This window comes from Acartia tonsa, chromosome 4 (assembly GCF_053477335.1).
Source record: "Acartia tonsa isolate MP-2025a chromosome 4, ASM5347733v1, whole genome shotgun sequence".
Taxonomy (NCBI): domain Eukaryota; kingdom Metazoa; phylum Arthropoda; class Copepoda; order Calanoida; family Acartiidae; genus Acartia; species Acartia tonsa.
In genome coordinates this window covers 19334354-19350273 of record NC_137263.1, presented here as the reverse complement: position 1 = coordinate 19350273, position 15920 = coordinate 19334354, and positions in this window count along the sequence as shown.

Here is a 15920-nt window from a genome sequence, read left to right as displayed (position 1 = left end):
ATATTTGATGTTTATCACTTATTAAAGGCGAAGCTTTTCTATAGTAAGGTTCGGACCTTCCATCCGTACGTCCGTGCAAAACGCATAGCCCTTATCGTTGATTTAGACATGTTAGAATTGTCCCATTGATTTAAAACTTGGCATGGTGCTTTCTGTAATAGTTAGGTACAATTTAGAAAGCGTAGCAACTCTTTTATCGGTACCATATACGTCCATTTACGTTATACGTCCATTTCAAATGTGTATATTTTTACTTTTTATGTGATATCCTAGTTTTAGGAATACTGATTCTAAGGACAACAAAGTACAATATTATAAGCTATTTATAATTAAATGCTAAAAATATTAGTTATAGTATATCCTTAAACAGTATCCTGTATTATGCAGTTTTGCAACGAATTTACTTACAATTTCGTTTCAAAATATACATTTATATTCTGAAGCGACAATTTGAGATTTTATTTTTGAAATGACAAAACAATCTTTAAAAAAATATATTTAATGGATGAAATACTGCCCCCCGCTTCTCAAACAGAATTAAATTTATTTTATATTTTTGTTCTTCTTAAATTACAATTACTCCATAAAAATGTTCATTTGCATGCTAACTAACAAAACATTTTCTTTCCGCTATGAATGTTTTATTTTCGGATACCATACAAGAAAAATATCATTCTTTTCTTGCATGGGCGTTTTTTTTGTTAAAACCACCCCATACTCACGCCCTAGAAAGTAGTGAGTCAACCCTATTAAACCAAACTAAACTGCACAGGAACAAACAAATGTAATATACACCCAAAATGTAAACTTCCTTTGCTTTCAAAATTGCCGTTCTTTTTAAACATATCCACATTTTAAAACAATTTTATTACTTACTACAAGGCTTCACAAGGCTAAATAAATATTCTGGGTCATTGAAAAAAAAACAAAGTTACGGGTTTCATCGTAATTTTAAAGTAGCTTTTGAAAGGTTATTTTAGGTTAGGTTAGGTTAAAGAAATGTTAATAATTGCCCTGCAGGGTTTGAAAATAGAGCTGGAGCCCCCGAAGGAGCAAGAAATAGGAGAAAAGCTACTGTGAAAATACGACGAAACCCACAACTTCGTTTTCTTTCCTTGATCCAATATTCTAATTTTATTGTGGATTAATATCAGTAAGAGGAAAAACAAAGATTTTTTTGGAAAGATTCTTACAATGAAAAGTAATCTTTTATTGTAAAAAGGGCATTCAAAATTTTGTCCCCAAAATGAGTTTATAATTTTGCTCTTAGCTGGTATAATAAAATATTGAAATTTCTGTTGTAAGGGCTGCAAAGATTTAAAAAGATTTTCAAATCCCAAAAAGGCATCTTTAGATGCCTAAGATTTAATGTTTGTTATTGAGTCTACTTGTGGCAGCCTTTCAGCAGATAAATCTGGCTAGATATAGAAGCTTGTAATAATAGAACCAGTGTAATTATCCCAAAAAAATAGGGAATAATAAAACAGCTTCGCTACTAAAATAAAGTCGTTTTAGAAAGAATGTTCATCTAGAAAACCGCCTAAATTCTAACTTGACAAAACTTCCACGAAAAATTATAAATATAATGAATGGTTTTCCAGTGTTACGTCATTTATTTGTACAATCGAACAGTCATCGATACAACTTGTTCCTATTGAAGCAAGGTTGTAGCGTTCAGATCTTACAAACATGTAGACTTGATGTAGGTCCCAGGTTGGGTTAAGGCTATTTTATCTTTAAAGAAGGCGTATCAACTTTTTTGCTTTTTATTTAAGATAGCTAGCCGGTTCTTTTAGTAAGTAGTAGATGTAAAATTTTTCATAGAATTCAGATATGCAATCGGTTTTTTTGTAGACCTCTTATTTTTTAAGTAATTTAAGTTTTTTAAAAAAATAATTAAGTCGGTTTTAAGGTACTAAAACGCAACAAAATAAAAGAAGAAAATGGCCAGTATGAACAAAAATAGTAAGATCTTTAATTTGACACCTTACTTTTAAAATTCTGTTGAGTAATTATTGAAGAAATCAATTTTTTTAACCTCGGTTTAATCAAAACTTTGAAGTAAAATATAATCTCCCACAGGCATAAAAAATATGGGTTCATATATACCTTTAGAATCAGAAAAATATTACGAATCCATTGTAAGCAAAATTGAAAAAAGTAAAAAAATAGAAATAATAAAAATGGCCTAACGTATTATTTTTTATTAGTAAGGTGTCAAATTAAAGATCTTACTATTTTTGTTCATACTGGCCATTTTCTTCTTTTATTTTGTTGCGTTTTAGTACCTTAAAACAGACTTAATTATTTTTTTTAAAAAACTTAAATTACTTAAAAAATAAGAGGTCTACAAAAAAACCGATTGCATATCTGAATTCTATGAAAAATTTTACATCTACTACTTACTAAAAGAACCGGCTAGCTATCTTAAATAAAAAGTGAAAAAGTTGATACACCTTCTTTATAACAAACCTATATTCTGAGGGTTTAGAAATTTGAAACACATATTCAAAATTTTAGATTTGTTTATTTGTTTATAAGGGTTTGTTCTGTTTTGGGTTAAGAATACAGGGATCTACAGGGATAAGACTATGGCCGATATGTTTATGTACATCCGCAATGATGATACACAAAATTTCCTCTTTTGTCGATCTCAATTAGTGGTTGAAGCACTTGGACACTTAACTTAACGAACTAACCAATCAAAATTCAATAAAAGTCCCTGAAGTTTTTAAGCCAATGAATACAAAAACGTTATTATTGAACTTTGGGGACAAGTGTAATAAACAGCCCAATGTCCCCTCTCTCCCGGCCCTGTTAAGAATATGACAAACAAATGTATAAACAAATATGGTAACTTGATGTGTAAGTAAGTATATTAAATAAATGCATCGTTAGTTAATTTTAAACCATTGGGTTTCTGTTAGTCCTCATTAATTGAATCTTTTGGGTAAGCTTTGTGATGTTTTTTTGTGATTGTATTACTATGCATAAAAACCTTGGGGAATTTTTAAGACTATAGGCTCAGCCACAAGAAGGTACAAAAATATTACAATGGATATAAAATACGTGGATATATTGACAGGGAAAAATTTGCTGTTAGTTAAGGTTGCTAATATGGACCTTATTTATTGGTTAGTACGTTCATCTAACAGGAGGGGAGGGGATAGAGTAGAGGGTGGATAGGGGTATCGTTATTTTAGCCCGCTGTGAGTTTTACTTTATTTACATGAAAATCTGGTGCAACATCCAAGTAATTTCATATCGAGTAATTCCCACTTTCTAAATATCCTGCACTGTAAAAATCATTTCAAGAAATAAAATCAATTATTTTTATTTAAAACACCTTTATTGTATATTTACATAATACAGCTTTATAAAAATTTAGAAAGTCCTATATTGAATTCCTCCATAATCTATGATACAAAGTACATTGATTTCTGTCTGTTAATCGCTTAATATCTCGCAAACTGCTCTTCAGAAATCATTTTGATACTGCTTTGGTGGTTTTAAGCTATTTTTCTTGAGGTTGCCTTCAGAAATTGTGATATTTACATTATCATATTCTGAATAAGTTTTTAGAGTGTATTTATCCTCTTGAAGTTAGAAAGTCAGAGTTGTTGAAATTATAACTCATACCTATTCATAATATTTGTTGTTCACTTTCATGGCTTAGTTGTTAACAAGCAAGGGCATACACAATAGTTTTATTTGGGGTTTGGGATAAAAACATAAATGTTTTACCCACACCCAACCTGAAAAAATTCCCATTGGTGGGGGAGGGGTTCACATCTACGCAGAGGCGTGCACAGCAATTCACCAAAGGGTGTTAAACCCTTAGGAGATGAAAAAGATTTAGGCCTTACAAATTTTAAATTTAATGAGAGGGGGAGGGGGTGATATTTACACTCCCTACACCTACAAGCTGTAATTTAAAAACTAACTTCTACAATACACAATTAATGAATATAATTCTTGATGATATAAAATATTCGTTGAATATTTTTTTCAACTATGATTATTAACAATGTCAAATTAATTTTAGTAAATTAAGTTAGGTTGATAATAATTGATAGATGTAACAATTCATGGAAATAATCTTCAAAATGTAAAAGATGTAAAAAGAAATGCAAATATTTAATTGATTCGAATTGGTGAATATTAGTCTATATTTGTGGGCCCATCTAACCACTTTAAAATGTAAACAATCTTCATTTGTTTATGTGCATCAACTTCCACACATTTTCTTGTCAGCATTGTGTTTCATGTTTCAGGGAACCCTAGAAACTTAATTTATTTTTGTTTGTTTTTAAAACTAAAATTGAATGTGAGGGGCGTCTACCCCCAAGCCCTTCACTCAAGTGCCCCTAGCTGGTATTTATTTGTAGGGGCTACGCTGTGTTTATATTTCCGATGCTAATAGTAGATTTTAAAGACCAAATACAAAATCGAGATAAGGTCTCCGTCAGTTGGGCAGAATTACATATAACTCATATACCCTCTATTCTTTTACTTTAATATATAAATCAAAGAGTAAGAAGCAAGATAATGTGCGTTTTGGGTGAAGTGTTACATGTGCGTATATGATAGTACACCCCATTTGTGTTGGGTGGGTGGCTGGACACTTGAAGTTAACTACTTAGTACTGCACTTCTCATAAATAAATCTCACCCACAGGGATATCAATCAACATTTTTACAATTTATTAAATGAAACCAGGATGACAACATCCATAAGTAGCGAATCACAAAAATCGTGGATAGAACGTACAAGTACAGGGTTGGGCAAATATACCGGACAAATTCTATTTTTTAAACAAATGAACATAAAATCGTCAATTTTAAATTTTAAAAATTTAAAAATCTAATTTCTAAATTTAGATTTAAAAATTGATGTGTTTAGGTTAATTGTGGTCCTTAGTGATGGGAATGTTGTAAAAAAGTTTTAGCCTTCTATATGTCATAGGAGCCGAGAAAATCACGTTTCCCCCACTTTGTCTCTGACAGACGGACGGACATTTCGAATTATAGAGTAGCTTTGCTGCTAAAAAATCCGATAATTATATTGAAACAAAATTACCCAATCTGTAGATTAAAGAATCGATAAAAAAGTGTGTACACTTTTATTTTGAACCAACCAATCAAGATTTAGTACTTAAAATTTTTGAGCCTGCGACCTTATGTGAAAAACGTTGGATGCCTGTTTTTTTGTCAATCCCCCCCCTCTGGCCCCCCCATTAAAAAAATAACAAATATTGCTTCTACCAGCTACTTCGGGTCCGGGAAGCTTTAATCTATTAAGGCCCTGATCAAGCAGGGTTCTAACTAAACCTAACCTACATGATATGATATGATATGATAAGATTTTTTAGCAGTAAATTACAGATTAATTTACAAATAATTTAATACACTTTGACTTACATAGATTTCTTTTATAGATGTATTTATTTACATTGAAAAAATTAGGGTAACTCCTACAGGGCCTTTAAAGTCAATCTTGACTGTCCTTCGGCCCAACTTTCATTCATTTTGATCTGGTATTTTGCAAAGGCGTCAGAAAATTCAGCATACATTCGGGAGGTTTGTTTTCTAAATATTTAGAGATAAATTCAACAAGATGAAGAAAAAGAAATACTAAATACGGTTGAATACGCGAAATTAGGCGGTTTGACCCACTAGAGTTGCTGTACATACGATTAAAGAATAATTGACATAATTAAAAGATGTTGCTAATTTCAAAAGGGAGAGGGGGTGGTGCATACCAACCCCTAATTTCGTTGGGACGAAGCCTTATAAAGACTGATAGCAAATGTAGTTTTTAAAGAAAGTTAATGTCTAGAAAAAGAGTTTAATAATTAATGATAATTTATTTTTTTTCTGTGAAATACGACATTTAAGACCATAATCGTAAATTTTCTCTATTTCAACACATTTCAATTTTCATTCTCTTTATAATATCCTCAATATTTGTTCTATTAGTAAAAATGGCTCTAAAATTATAAATGCTTTGTGAAATATTCGTAGGCTTTATTCGAATTATTAACCTATTCTAATTTATTGGAATATGTTTCATAAATTTTTTTGTGTTATTTAAAATCACTCAACCTCTTAATTTATTTATTAAAAGTATGCATGATTATGTTAGATATGTGTAAGTTCAGTAAGGCTATATCTTTCTACTCCTAAATAAAGGAATTTTATTTTTCTTTGTTGGTATACCTATCTTAGCTTAGGTATACCTAGTTTATTTAGTTAGGTATGTGTATTATTTATTGGTGAACCTAACCATTTTCAGCTTACTTTTAGATTGGTATTTGCTTCATTCTAAACTTCACCTGGCTTAAATGTTATCATCGATGACAAATATGGTTCTCCTTTACAGCGAAGCATCTTATATTATAGGTTTATAATTGTTCTGGGAAAGAGTACCTCCATCCTCCCAAGATAAATAGCCCCTGGAACCCCTCCCCCTACAAAAAAAACAACAACTAAAATCATAAATGGAAGTGAAGGGTCGACTCGACTTACCCTGCTTCCCTTTCCTCAAGTGCTTCTTGGGGTGCAGCCGCAAGTTATATTCACTGTGACTAAGTTGTAGAGTAGCATCACTCGAACTATAACCACTAAGTCAACAATCAATCTATTATTATATTTACTTGGATGTTGCTCCGGATTTTCATGTGTGTTGATAAAGTAATACTCTCAGTTGGCTTAAATAACGATACCCCACATCCACCCCCTCCCCTCCTACTGAGTAAACTGACCAATAAATGAGGTCTATAATAGCAAGCTAAATTAACGCAAAGTTTTCGCCTGACAATATATACACGTATAAAAGAAAAGCTGTGCTTTTTAAAAAAGCAACAGCTAAATATGACAAAAAATATAAGTTAGATAATTTTACTAAGAATACAATTACACAATGATAAAATCAGTTCTTTGCAATTGAATTATGAAAGTAAAATATTAGAAAATTTGCTCGGGCCACCAAATGAGCTAAACTTTGCAAATAAAATTTCTTTGTTAAGAAACTCTTTAACAAAGAATAATTTTTCATGATTATCAAGTTGATATTTTGGGTGGCATTGGCAAATTTTAAAATTAGCAAAATATTTATCGCATGGTATTATAGACAGCTTTCCGCCGCTGATATGATAATGAAAAAAAAATATAAATTAGTAAACCATAAAGGCCCGGGTTTACAAAGCTGTTTTAAATTTTATGATTTTTATTTTAATATTCGTGGAATATTGTTAGTGATACGATGCTATTTATGATTTTTTAGTATGGCTGTGAACCGGTTTTAATCCAGTGTATATCTATCGGTTTCGAAGTCATACTAGAAATTAAATTATTTGTATTATCAAAACTAGTAGTTTCACCCCTAGAATCTAGGAGCTTTTTTCTAAAGTGGAATATCTACAATTATATATTTTTATTTCTGAGATATTTTGCTTCAAGCAAAATTATATCCTATTAGATAGAGTAGTAAGCTTTTTTTGTCTCTAGCAAAAGATCTCGCTCACCGCTAAACCGATATAATTCACCTTTGCAGTGAAGCTTCTTTTAGGTTTAGGGAAGGTTTTAAAAGTATTTTGGGGTAGGGTATCTTCATCCTACCAATAAAAATGACCCTCCCCATCAATTTTTTTTATCCTTATACAGTTGCTTTTATATTCTAAAATCGTAGAGCATGCTAACTTTGAAATATTATCTATCTTTATCTCCTTTAGGACTAAATAAATTGAAATCAAAGCTTTGTGTTCTTTTTATAATACAGAAACTTAAACTTTTCATAAATCATAATATAAACTGTGGATATTAATTAACAAGGATGACAACATTTACAAAAGCTAATCTCTAAAACCAGAAGGATGGACAGACGAACAATAACTCTTGTAAATTGTCAGAACTTAGTAAGCAGACCATTATTTATTAGTCTAAACAAAATTGTAAATAAATTTGTTGCAAAATTGCGTAGATACAGGATACAATAAAAAGACATACTTTCATATTTAAAAATGTATTATAGAAATGCAAAGCTTATTATTGTACCTTGTGGTCCAAGGAATCATTATTCCTTCCAATAATCAGATGATTAGGATAATTTTTCTTAATTAATTCTTATGAACACAATCGTCCTTGTTTAAAACAAAAAACAAATATTACAGCCGCGGCATTTTAAAGTACACACAAATAAATAGTAATGACCAGTCCATGCTCTTAATCTTGTTAAGAAAAAGGCAAGCAATCATTTTTTTAACTGTTTCAATTGTGTGAGCTATATTGTAACAAGGATGAAACAACATTCATGTGTAGCGAAGATTATGACAATAAAAAAGACTAAGTAGTATTACAGACTATGTAAGTTAAAGAGTTGATGTATATTGTTTTTTTTGGGTAACTAAACTTTCCCTTTCAATGTTGATAAAAAACTTACGGGTTGGTAGACATACAGGGAAACGGATAGACCAATGAACGAACATTTTTAATTATAGAAAAGCTTCGCTTTAAAACAAGGATGACAATATCCATAAGTAGCGAAGCACTAAAAATTATTGGAAGGACAAACAGACAGAATTAGTTATAGAAAAGATATTCAGTTGATAAATGTGCAATAATTCTTAGAAATCCCGAAACCTTTCTGATATGTTAATAAAAATCATTTTTAACGTCTTTTGTGCAAGACCGACAGACTGACAGACACAGTAAATAAAACACTTTATGCTCATTGATACAGGGAAGCTTCACCAAAAATTTCTCCCGTCTCTCTTCAATAGCAGCCGAGAAAGTCGCATTTTCCCCTCAGCGTTACAAACGGACTGACTGACGGACAGATAACATTAATTATAGAGAAGCTTCGCTACAAAAAAGAATTGGGCAGAGAATGGGAACGGGGGAGGGGGGGGGGGGTATAAGATATATGCGAGCAATTTTAACCTTTTATCATACGTGCTTTTTAGCCACACGTATAATCAAACTTTTAAAGTACACAACAGATAATATATAGATAGCAAGAATAAAGGAGGAAAAACGTCCGCAAAATAGTTTTAAGGCATTCTAAAAAAATATGGAACTTTTAAGAATATAAACAAGCTTTGGTTGGATAGGTTGATAGGCAATTTCCTTCATATCTCAAAAGGACCACAAACAAAATTTGTATTATGTTAGGTTATGGAGGGGCTTGGGGAGTCCCATTGGGATAGAATTAAGGAATCATATCATAAGCTTGAAACATCTTTTTATCATAAATATGAAAATAAGGAGGTTCAAACAAGCAGGTTAATAATATTAAAGAACTAAATAATTTTGATTATTATTAGAACAGGGAAACAGAATGAATGATAATATATATTAAATTAATTTGTAAAAATTAGATTATGAATATAACAAAGCGTATTATTACCACTGAAATTAGATCAATTTCATGCTTTAAATTGGTCATAATCATTTGGCTCACAAAGAATATATAAAAATTACAATTTGAAATTGAATTGTTATTTATTAAGTTTAAATTAACTATGAATTTTAGCTTATTGTGACAAAATATAGAAAGCACAATAATCAATAACTAGGGGCACTTAAATGGGGTGGGAGGTTTGACTTTCAAATTTAGATTTTATTCCAAAAAAGAAAAGTAAAAAAATATTTTTGTGGGGTATAGGTTTTTTTTCTAGTGGCGATATTTCTCTTGGGAGGGTGGTGTTAACAAAATAGTTTTAAACCTTTCCAGGAGTCAGGACGTATGATAAGCTATATGTAAAGAAGAACCATATCTGTTCCGCTGTTGACGATCCTTTTATCTGGAACTTCTAACAAATTGAGTTATGGATTAGCTTCGCTAACAAAATAAAAAAGTGCATATTTGTGGGAGAGTAGTGTCTGCTACTTTAGATCTTCATAGACACACTGGCGCTTGTAATATACATACATACATTTACATTAAAAATGTTTATGTGATAAAGTTGATTTTTTATAACAAGGATGACAAAATATATATCAGCGACACTCAAATAATGAAATACTAGCAGAATGTCTAAAGCTGTGGATGGGGCTAGAATAATAGCTAAAAACCACCACTCCAAGAAACACACGAAACTTCTTTGAAAACACAACTAAATCATACAAGCCATTTTTTATGCTTGAGACAATAAAAAACTTGTATGTAACTGAATAACTGCTCCTATAGACTTTGGATGTGTAGCGGAAAAAAGTATGAGATTACCTAAGACTTATATACAAAGCTTCCCGAAAAACTAAAACTAAAAAAAAATATTTTAATAAACCTAATTGGTTCTCCTTTTCAGAATTTTATATCTTTAGGGGAATTTAATTCCACCTCTACCTTTTTACTTTTTGAAAATAAATTTATTGAGAGAATATAGAAAAACATATTTGGAAGGTTCCCTATCTCCCTACTGGGAAAAAGCCACTAGGAATAAACTTAAGAGTAGCTACAAACATTTAATTTACTGATTTTGACACATTTTCTCTGGAAGTTGCGGAAAACAATTGGAAATAAAAAACTTGCAAATTATCTGATACAAATGTCAATTTATTTGATGGTATTGTCCTGCTAACTTAATGGTCCTTGAAGAACGTGTCTTGAAGAGGGAAGGATGTCTGTCTGTCTGCTAATTGCTAGACTGATATGGTTCTTTTTTTCAGGAAGGCTGAATAATGAGTCTCGGCAGGCAGAGTAATAGATCTTTTTGGTGCACTTCAACCATCTGATTAACCACAATCACCCTTAATAAAACAATTTAATGTTTTTTTTCTGTATGTCTTCCAAACCGATTAATATCCGCTGGATTAGAACAGGTTTACAGCCACACTGAAAAATCATGAAGGGCATCGTATTATAGACAATTTTCCACTAGTAATAAATATAAATCATATGTAATTAATTAATAAATTAATACCTTTTTTGTTAGACCAACCCATCGGCCCTTCGGGGCAAAAAAAAATCTGATAATTTGTCATTTTAATATCCGCCGAGAGCCAACTATAATACGATGAGACAAATTACTATTCTTATTTATATCAAAATATAGCTGATAAAAAATAAAAAAATATTGAATTGCAAGATTAAAAATATAAAATGATCAGAGAATATAATATTACTAAAATATGTCAAAAATTCTGAATGAAAAGCATCAAATTGAAAATTTGAAACAAAAAAGTTGTATTAAAGACATTACAAATATGCACACAAACTTTTTAATATTTTATCAATATGATATACTTACATATAAATCCTATTATATAAAGTAATACGCTTTTTTGTCTGTAGTGAAGGTTCTCGTGAACCGCTGAACCTATATGGATCTCATTTACAGTGAAGTTTATTATACGTCATAGGAAGGTTTATAACTATTTTGGGGGAGGGTACCACCACCACCCCCTCAATAGAAATCGCCCCCCCCCCCTCCCAAATAAAATTTTAAATGTGAAATATATACAAAAAAAATATATCAAGTTCTTGAATAAGTTTACAATTTTGGGTTTTTATTTAGCTAAGAGATAAATGTACATATATTTGACAACTTAGTTCTTCTGATATTTCAATTCTACAATTCTACTTCAGAGAGAGATGGCAGGGATTTAAAGGGATAAGACAATGGCCGATAAATCGATGTAATTCCCAATGATAATACACAAAATTTTCCCTATTTGTAGATTACAATTAGTGGTTGAAACATTTGGACAACAATCCAACCAATCAAAATAAAAGTTATTATCGTTGTTAAGCAAACGAATAAGAAAACGTTATTAAAAAACCTTGGGGACTAGTGTAATAAACTACCCAATGTCCCCTCCCTCCCTGGAGAGACGGAGAGACAAAGAAAGAACTCGCGTCTCATCTCAAGCTGTTCAAAGTTCATTTGGTAGAGAAGAATGATTTTCCAATCAGAATTTTTAATGCAAGGGAGGGGGGGGGGGAGGGGAAGAACAAAAGGGGCTCCAGATTTAGATGAATCATCAGATTAGTAATTAAAGAAATTCTGAGCCAAAAAAGTAGCGCAACACCAACAAGCAGATTTAATTTAATCATACTAAAATATACGTTTTAGTAATTAATTTTTTTTGGATATTTTTATACATTAATCCTTTTTTTTCTATTTTTGGGACCTTTTTCCTCCTATTGCATTAATTGACCAAATAAAACTGTTTAGAAATTTATTAAATGTTTTTTTAGGTTAGAAGAACAGAAGAGCTTCGCTGGAATAGTACACCGCAGGAATAGGATTTCACAAAGTTTGAGTCCCTTGCATGAAAATACTTTTTTACTCTTAAAAATTTGAAACAATATCTTCTTGAAATAATTCATTTGATAACTATTTTGGAGGAGGTTACTTCCAACCTCCCAAGATAAATCGGCATTAGATAAAATCTCCCGCAAAAATAAAATATAATATTCCTTTCCTTACTAAAACTAAAATTAAAAGTGAAGGTTTGATTTCCAAAACTTAACCACTCACGATTTTAAACTTGACGCATTGACTTTCTATGGTAATAATTGCAGAAGTACTACGCTTTCAAGTTTTAGCTTCATTCTTACAGAAATTCTCATGTTTGAATTTGATAGCATGATTCTAACTAGCTACCAGTTATGAACGGACATCCCTTTAATGTTGAAAAACACTGCTTTAAAAAACACTTTGCAATGACTACACATATTATAAAATTTTTGCCTACATTTCTTTATAGCATTTCCTTTTGGTTATCTTGTTTATAAAACATGTTCTAATTCAAATTCATAGCATACACATCAGTTTTGCAGGGATTCAGGGACGAGTCAATGTTGATAATTTTATCCCCCAACAAAACACTTAATTTGCCTTTGGTAGATGAAAAGTATTTAGCGGAAAGCTGTAGAAAGACTAGTATTTAATCAGTTGGCTTTTCCCTACCTATACATCCAACATTGTCAAACTTCCTAAGGCAGGCGATAATTAGAGGGAAGATTAGTTTACCGTTCATTGTCGTATCCCTCTTTTTTAATAATACCAAACTTACGCTTACGATGTACTTATTTGAAAATTATTACAACATTTGTATGTTGCTAAAATACTTTGTAAGGAAAGATGCCCTACACGTACAAACTGTCCGTTATTCTAAACTAGCGGCGAAGCCCCTAGAGGCACTTGAGCAGGGTGAAGCTGAATCCGATAACCAATTTTTTTATTTTAGATTTAAAAAGAAAACTAAAAAAAAAAAAAATGCTAAAGTTACATATATTTTTATTCTTATTTGAAACTTACAGGATGTTTTAAGTTGCCATATTCGTAAATTTTCAGTGGACACACTGTAAACATTTCAAAATTAAATATTTACCCTTTAAACAGTTAAAATATATTTACAATAATATTAGGATTTATAAGTTAAACTTATTTAAACATCGCCTTAAATTTAAGGGATGTGTGGCATTTTTCTTCGACAACCCCCTTGGCTGTAATAAGATGGTATATCAGGGGGGTGTATAGTATACCCTTGTCAAGGAGGGTTTATAGGGGTGTAGGGGGGTGGAACCCTAGGTGGGCTTATGCACTTTTTCTGCACGCCTCTGGTAGATAAAAAAAAACGTCAGTATGTGTTTTCTTTGACTTTACACTTCAAACAACAGTTTCAAATAAATAGTTATGCTCTTGTAAAATTAGCATAGATTAATCAAGTAAATGTTAGTAGGGTATCTGCCCATTTGCTTTGTAAAAAGTGGCCGCAATTTGAATGAGTGCAAAGACTAAGCTAAGCACAGCGGGAGGGCGGGGTTTGCGGGTTTAGAGCGAGAGGGGGGGGGGGGGGGGGCAAAACCACATATAAATTAGATTTTAAGGCATTTAACTTGTTGAGAATTTATATAGAATATTGTTGCTAATATAAACAATTAATCTGTTACAAAAAAAGTCTACAATCTCCCTCCCACTGATATAGTCATTTGTCAACAAACTAAATTTAATCATTAAAAAGTTAAGTCGGAGCTTTACTATAATTAGGGAAATCTGTTGTCCGTTAACGTTAATTGTTAGAATTTTCCTATCGATTTAAAAGTTGTCATTAAAATTCCTAACAGTTTTTACAATTTAGAATCAATACCAGAAAGTCCTTATTTACTAAGTATATTTGTGATAACTTTTATTTAATAGATTCTTCCAATTTTTAACATTTACAAAACAGCCTGCTTTATTGCTTCAAGATCCATGTCAGATCTATATAGGAAATAAATGTCTATAAATGAGCTCAAGTTTTCCAAGGAATAAATGTTAAAAACTCATAGTGCTCCAAAAATCCATAATAAACTCTCATTGGCCAGAACGATGAGACCCATTATTTTACTTTATTAAAAATAAATTCATTTTTTTCACTTCATGTTGCTATTTACATTATATTGAAGAATTTAATTTCTAATCATAAAAAAAAGAAAATTTAAATTTTTAAAATAGTAAATTTAAGAAAACTCTGATTTAAAAGAATTCGATTGTGGCGACACTTCCTTTTGTGTGTTCAAATATTAAAACTAAATTTTTATCATAATAACCCTTTGTTGATGGTAATGTAAAAAAATTTAATTGAAAAAATCTTTTTAAAATCATTTAAATTATTAAATATTTACTTCTTTCTTTTAAATAGTTGATTTATTGAGAAATAGATAAATAGATATGTACTCATTGAAAACTAGCCAATAGTGAGATAGTTATATCGAGCCAACTCTAGTGTTCAATATTTTACACCATACAATCATCCTATTCATCTTTAGATTATGGATTCATAAGTCCATGTACAGGGTGGGGCAAATAAGACCGGACAAATTCTAACTTCTAAACAAATGAACATAAAATCGTCAATTTTAAAGATTTTATTGAATTTTAAAAACTGGCAAGCAAAATAGGTATATGACTACTAGATTATTCAATAAAATCGCCGCCAGCCTCAATCACCGCCTTCACCCGCCCCCTGAACCGCCCGCAGGCCCTGGTCACCATGTCCTTGTCCAAGCTGGCGAATTTCTCCTTGATGTTGGTAATGAGGGAGGTCTTTGTTGTATAGGCACGTCTATTGGTGCATGCTTCAAAGTAGCCCCAGGCCCAAAAGTCTATTGAATTAAGATCGGGCTGCTGGGAGGCCCATTTCCTTTGGAACGTGAGGAACCGCAGGATCCAAATTCACCCAACTTTAACACTACCCTTTGACACGGAGGCTCTTATTTGGACCACAGTTGAGCTGGAACGACGTTCTATACCTTTTTGGAAATGACATGAAAATTCAGCTAGAGTTGTCAGCGCAATTCCTAGTCTAAAATGAGTTTTTAAGTTCCATATGGGTACCTAACGTCGAGAACCGAGAAGTTTTCACGATTTCACACAATTTTTGACATCTTAAAATCTGCCACATTTTAATTTGCCGGAGTACTACAGCAAAGCAACTTTAGATAGAGAGCTCTAGTCTTTTCTAGTGTCTTATTTATGTATCTAACAGTATCCCCAGCAAGTTGCATAACTCTACCTCATCTACAGATGGGCTGAGATCCGATTTAGTGGGCCCTAGTCGAGAATCCAGATTATTCCACCGGCGCATTTCGAATCTGCATTGTTGAACATAAGCGCGGCCAGCTCGGAGTACGAGCCTATCTTCGTCCAAAGATTTTTTGTGCTATAAGGTAATTACCTAAGCTTTTTATAGTGGGGTCAAACGTCCTGATTGGTCAAGTAGTTTTGGCGCTATGGCCGTTTAAAGTTTGTCCGGTCTTATTTGCCCCACCCTGTATATTAGGTATAATGTTTTAGGGGAAGCCTTTTTCAATCAAGTCTTTATACATAAGAATCCTCTATTTAAGCAATTTTGGGAGAGATTTTGACGGAATTTTTGTTTAAACTTCTAGGTAATGTTGAATATTTAATGCATTGTTAGTCTATATTTTTT